The sequence below is a fragment of the Cynocephalus volans genome, chromosome X (genome assembly GCF_027409185.1).
Source record: "Cynocephalus volans isolate mCynVol1 chromosome X, mCynVol1.pri, whole genome shotgun sequence".
Classification (NCBI taxonomy): Eukaryota; Metazoa; Chordata; class Mammalia; order Dermoptera; family Cynocephalidae; genus Cynocephalus; species Cynocephalus volans.
In genome coordinates, this window is record NC_084478.1 from 31,998,801 (window position 1) to 32,005,833 (window position 7,033).

The following is a 7,033-nucleotide window of genomic DNA, read 5'->3' on the forward strand; positions in this document are numbered from 1 at the left end:
TTTTTAAATGATCAAATCATACTCTGTTTAATTACTTACTTTCTTGATATTATTACAGTGTCTCTGTTAACTCAAGATGCAGTCTGACAGAAAGCCTTTTGCAAAGCAAATACTTCTCTACCTCTCCCTCTTTTGAGAAACGTAAGAGAGACTAGAATGACTTACATCAATGCTGACCTTTATGTATTCCAGCTCCATTTTTAACTACTGGCTTCTTGGGACATCCAAGGTGCACTCCTTGCCTCTTCCTCAAACCTGTCTATTACCTAGGTTTCACAGGACCTGACTTTCTTGTATGCATTTATAATCAGTCTGGCTACTTTGTTTTTGAGTTTTTGTTGACCTCAGATCTCCAGAAAGGTCTTTAGCAGGATTCTGGAAACGGAACAGGTTATCTAAACAGCTCCATTTCAAGATTTGAAAACCATAACATAGTCTTAAGGCAAGATGTTCATATTTTAAAAGAAATCTAGTTGCATCAGATATTCATTTCTATTTGAATTGCACGTAAGAGGAGCACTTAATCATTGTGAGATTCACTTATAAGCTCCACAGTGCTCATGTACTCCATGTGCAGATTAGGAGCCAAACAAATTCTTCTTTCCTCCCAAATTATTAAAACAGGTAATGCACTTTCATTAATGTTAGAACCAACTGAAATAATTCTGAAAAATTAATGCTCCAAATGAATGCAATTTCAGAGCTCGGTGAGTACATCATAGGCTTATTATTCTTACTTTGTATGGGATGTTATATTCAGCAGTTTTGATTTCTACAGAAGACTAGGAATAATTTCTCTGTCTTTTGTGCATGATAACCTGGTTGCCTAGCACTTTTACTAAAATAAAACAGTATTATTGTAGCATGGGATGCTATATCTTTTAAGAGATCCTAAGTTAAAATGTAAGAGGATAATGAAAAAGTATTTTGGTTGTTAAATTTTATGATGTAAGCAAAGAGATATAGCATCCAGGCACCACTTGTTTCTGTCTTTCTCTCACAAACACACACATACAAATGTAAATTATATACATAATTGAATGTTATGCCAAGCATTGTACAAATTATGAAGCATATCTATGGGTAAAAAGAGAACAGACAATATCCTCCCTCATGGAGCTTATTTTCTAGTGGACAAAATATAGTGCACATGCAGAGGGATTGTCCTTCAGCAGGAGGCAATACTCTCCTTAAGACATAGCCGGAAGGAAGATGAGATGCAGTAGGTTCATAATTTGGTAGTGAGAAGAGGAGGAAATTCCCACTTGATGTTTACTATTTTCCTCAAGAAAGTGGGAGGTGATGTCATAAGCTTAGAGGAAAAAGGGAAGGATCCAAGTAACAGGGTTTAAAGAGAGAGAAGAAGGATTAAACTACTTAATTGAAGACTGAAAAACTGTAGAGTTACTGGACAGTGCTAAGGATCAATTTAAGTTTGAGTTAAGGAACTTAAGGTGAAAGAAATCTGCTTGGTTTTGTGATCTTCTCCAGCAATGTTAAGTGACTGAGATGCAGGAATGGAAAAGGCAAATTATTGGTTTAAACAAGGTAGGGGGTTTCAAGGGATATACAGTGCAGTGAGATGCTGTAAGGAACTGGAGGATGTTTTCAAGGTATTCTATATAAAGAAGGACCAATGGGATTAGACTAGTAATGAGGAAAGTGATGAAAAGAGGAATGATGGATAAAGAACCATCAAGAGTAGCAATGGATTGGAGGGAATAATTGTTCTAGTGTAAGTTTTAGAGCAAAGAACCTGGAGGGAAAGAAGGCTATGATTAGGGAATGGAGTGTTTGCACTTTTGATTCTGGAGTTACTGCAGTTTTTGAGGCCTTGGCTCAGGCTGATGTGGAGTAGAGGAATAGGTCAGTGGTGATGCGGATGTGTCAAAGAACCCAGAGAGAAGTTTTGACCACATGGATGTTGAAATTGTTAAGGATAATAAACAGTAGTTGCAGTGCGATGGAAGAATATGAACCCAGTGATAAATTCTTCAGGGAATGGAGGGAGTGACCCAGAAATCTACAGAAGCAGCAACAAGAAAGTAGAAAAAGCCCATGGTATGCTCCTCAAACATACAAAGATGTTGTTTAATACAAGAGTAGGAGCATCAAGATTTGGAATTGCAAATGGATAGAAAGGGGAAATATCTGTCCTGAAATATTAGAGAAAGACAGTACAGATTTGTTCTAGAGGATTATAGTGATCCACATCTTCTGAGGACAGCCAAGTTTCAGTAAGAGCAAATAGGTAATCAGCCGAAAGAGTGTATTTTACCTGTGTCTAATATGTGTGTGTACATAAATGTGCATACATAAATGTGGCCTCTGGTTTTCAAGAATTTGGTAGATAAGAATAGTATTTTTCTAATGGAAGATTTTATTCCTTAAATACATTTGCATAAGTTTCATTCAAGAGTCATCAGACATATTTGTAGACTGAGACCATGCATTGTGATCTTTTAGGGTCTCATACTAAAAGACAGAGTAAAATAATGTCCTAGGTCCCACAAAATACTTTTTAAAATTTTTGCTTCTTTATCTACTAAGTGGAGACCTTTTCATCTTCACTGATAGAGACCAGTTGTTTTCAAACTGAGCACCAAGAATCATTAGGGACATTAGCGTGTTGAGAGCCATTCTGGAAGATTATTGGGGTGAGATGGGATGTCAAAAAAGTTGGTTTCTGGACCCATCCCATTTGTATTTAACCAGAATCGTTCTGTATTTTCACATATGTTTATTGAGTTTTTTTTTAAAAAAGGTTTACTCTGTTTGAAAACATAAGCTTGGGAATTTTAGACTGGAGTGAGAAGTCTCAGAATATGCTAGTAATGTGTGTGGTATGAGCTCTAGCCTTTATTCTTTTACCAATCTCACTTCATATCTAATCACTGTAATTTCTTCATTTATCAACTGGTAATAATAATACTTGCCTAGGATTTTTGAGAGGTCTAATGATATAATACATAGAAAAGTGCTTTCTTTGATATATATGGAATGAAATTTTATCATAATTATTGTCCAGATGAGAGGCTCTTAATCACTGACTAATAAGTCAGTGCTCCCTTAAAGACATGGACATACTGAGCGCCAGTGATGAACCACACCGTTTGGTCCATCCTTTCAAACCTTTCTTATATTCAGGATACACAGTAGAAAAAATTCCAAAATCAAATTTTTCTAAAAGTCATCTTTTCAATAATGTTTTAATGCTGTGTTTTTGGCTTTTGTCAAATATCCACATATGAAACAGTGAAATGAAGAACTTTGTGCACTTTTTCTAGATCCATTACTGGAATCGTGATCTATTATGTAGTTCAATATTCCTTGCATAGGAATCATATTATAGTTCTTTCAGTACTAGCAAAAAAGTTTGTCCCTTATGAAGAAAGGGTAGGTTTCTTTTGATCATATTAAATATTCTATTGTATTTTGCTTTTTGCCTTAACTGCCTAAAAATTCAGAACAAAATCTAATTCTTTGTAGTTGTATCTAGGGTCTTAATATTCTAAACCTTTCTTTGTCTACACACACAAACACACACACACACACACACACAATTTCAATATCTATTTCTAGCAACCTTATAAACTGGTCACTTATTTTCAATCTTCCCCCATTATTTTTGAAAATTAAATTTACATATTAAATTAATTTGACCTGTTACACAGTTTTATTTTTATACAGGCAAAGATAACTCTGGGTGTGTGTGTGTGTATTAATACGATATAGTTTGTTGCGCTATTTAATATAATTTTCCACCAACTTATTTGTTTAGAAAAATATTCATTGAGGCCCAACTATATATGTGCATGTGACACAGATATATATATGACAAAGATAAGTAAGACCAGGCCTCACTAAGGCCTCAGTGAGTTCACAGCCTACTTTGATATAATATAGAAATAACATGCAACCATTATATATTCTCTCTAACAGGGGTCAACAAACTATGTCTTAGGGTCTATTGCTATAAATAAATTTTATTAGAAAACAGCCACATCCATTCATTTACCTATTGTGTATGACTGTTTTAGCACTACACCAACAGATTTAAGTAGTTGTGACACAGACCTTGTGGCCCTCAAAGCCTAAAATATTTACTATCTGGCTCTTTGCAAAAAAGTTTTGCTGAGCTCTGATCTATTAGGCATTTGCTGATGTATATATACTTTTATCCCTGGGGAACAGTGTAAAACAACTGTTAGCGACCCAATTAGACAATAACTGCTGCTCTTAGTCTTCATCTCACATGTGCGAAATTGAGTAAAGGTGTTTTTCACTGAGCAGAAGATGCAGTACTTGTGGTGTGAGGTGCTATGTCTAACTCCCCCAGGGTTATATTGGAAAGGTCAGTGATTGAGGGGTTAATTGCAGTGGGACTCTCTGCAGTACAAAAGACTTCTTTGAGATAGCTGGTAAGACAACAGCAATAAAAGTAACTACTATTTTTGAGCACTTACATATGTTAGATGCTGTCTTAGACACTATCCAAAATGGGTTTGTTCAACCCTCAGAACAGTCATATGACTTCCAGCATCACAGTATCTACATTTTGGAGATAAGGAAATGGAAGCTCAAGGAGATTCTGTAGCTTGCCCATGTCCACATAGCTAGTTAATGGTGTAAACCAGATTCAAACCTAAATATTGAGTACAAAACCCAAGTTCTCACCTATTGAGTTATACTGTTTCTGCTACAAGAATAAAGCACTTTAGCGTGCACTCGTTGGGACCTTGCTCAGACCCTTTGAATAGTGCTTGACACATTATTATAACTACCATACTTATGTATTCCTTGTGACTGTGAGCACCTAGTGGCAGGGACATCTCTAATATTCTCCTTGGCACACCTAATACCTAGTACTGTGTCTCTCAATAAAATGGACTGTGGGTGAATGAATGAGAAATATTTTCTGGAGGAATATGCACTGGACACTGGACCTGGAAGAAAGAAGGGTAAAACTCACCTCCCTACCTCTATCACCAGGCAAAGGAAGGCGGGCGTGGCCCAAGAAAGTTCAGAGGGAAAGCATCTTGTCATCCATTATGGATCCTTCTCAAAAATTTCTAACTATGGTAAGAGAATTTCGGGCCACAAATTGCACAGTTGGAAGCAATTCCATGTATTAATTAACATAATATTATTTATTCTTATGTCCGCAACTCCTCTGCTGATTAAATAGAATTTCAGAAGATGAAAATAAACTTGTCAAAATAATGAATATTTAAGACAGATTTATATTAGAATTATAAACTATTCCCAACTGTATTTTCTCTCATAGTAATTTGCATATGCAACCAGAATACAGTTGCCAGATCAGTGATATTCTCATATAAAGAAAACATCAATTTAAAAACTTATTTCTAAATGTCACCACACATAAGATTACACATTTAATATGAATTTCAATATTTTCGCAAGAAATAATTGTATGTTTTAAAAAATAAATTTACAAATTTGTATAAAATGATTAAGAAATATAAAGACCAATATACCAAATCCTTTTTAAATGATTGTATAGCTGATGTACATCTGGTTCAATGAAACCTTATTTTCTATGGAAAGAAATTGAAACTGTATTTAACCCACTCATTTTAGAGATAGCACACTTATTTGATATGGTTTCTAGGTACTGTAAACTGCTTCTAAAGTCATGGTTAGAAAGTGGCTGTCAGTTCTCCAGGAGCTCATTGTAAATTAGAAATTAAAGAAAAAAGAAAGCAGCAAGTAAGAATTACTATGAAATAAGCAGAGATTGTTGGGGGAAAGGGAGAACCTTCTAGTAACATCTACACTAAATAGAGGTTTTCTTTTCCCCAAATCTCCTTTTCCAAAAGAATAGAATATGAATAAATACCCTAGGTTTTGCTAATGCTTATTTATACCCCCCAAACAAATTATTGAAATATATATTCTAATAAGGAGTGTTAAATAAAATGGTCATTAAATAGATGAAGCATGTTCTATATAAAAATAATATTCATGGCTTTTTCTTAAATGGTAAAGGAATCTCTCTTAATAGAATATTCTAAATTGTGAGTAATTTTATGTTATCAAATACTACTTTTCATATATTCTAATAGACATTAAACCTATTGTATATTGCAAAATGTAAGAACTACCATGAAAAATTAAGTATATTTGCAAGCATTAAAAATCCATCATCTGTAATTTTCATACTTGTTAAAGATACTTTACAGTTTACTTTTGTTGTAAGTAACATGAAAAATTTTGTGCAATGGTCCATTCGCATATTCTTGCTAGAATCACTGCATCTAATCACAAAAATAATTTTTAAATGTAACAAACCAATCTAATATTCTATTTTTGCAGTGGTTGTTGGTTTTCACAAATAGCCTTAATAAAAACAAGTCACCTGAAGACTGACTCATCTAGGCACACAATCAGCTAAAATACTGCAGAGAACACAGCATGTAATGGCTGAAACAAAGCTAGATTGAAGACAGAAGCTTCTGATTAGACAAGAACAAATGGCTGAAGCTATATCCAGCTGTACATATTTTATTAGGAAAAGCAAACACAAAATGAGGAATGTCTTTTTTCAACCTCTTTAATTAACACATTTTAAATTAATTTGAACAAAGCAAATAAATACAACATTGCTTGAATGAAAAATAGATTTTTTTTTGTGGTGGTATAGAGTACTTGAGGCAAGTGGCTTCATGCTTGACTATAGGTTCTGAATCAAATGAAAAAGTATCCAGTCAGCTGATACTGAAAAGTGATGCTGTGTAGAACTGAAGGATAACATAGATCACCTCTCAATAAATTTGTCTTTCTCGATAAAATTCTCAGATTCTTTACATTAATACATATTTAAATCTGGACTACTGTTTATCATCCCCACTTCTTTCATCAACCAAAAACAAAAGAAAAATCAACATGATGTCTCCTGATGATCTCCTCTTAATATTTATTAGTGGCACCAGTTAACCTTCCAATTATTGAAACTTAGATTTATATCATCTCGGACTTTCCTTTCCCTTCATATCCTTTTGATCAGTAA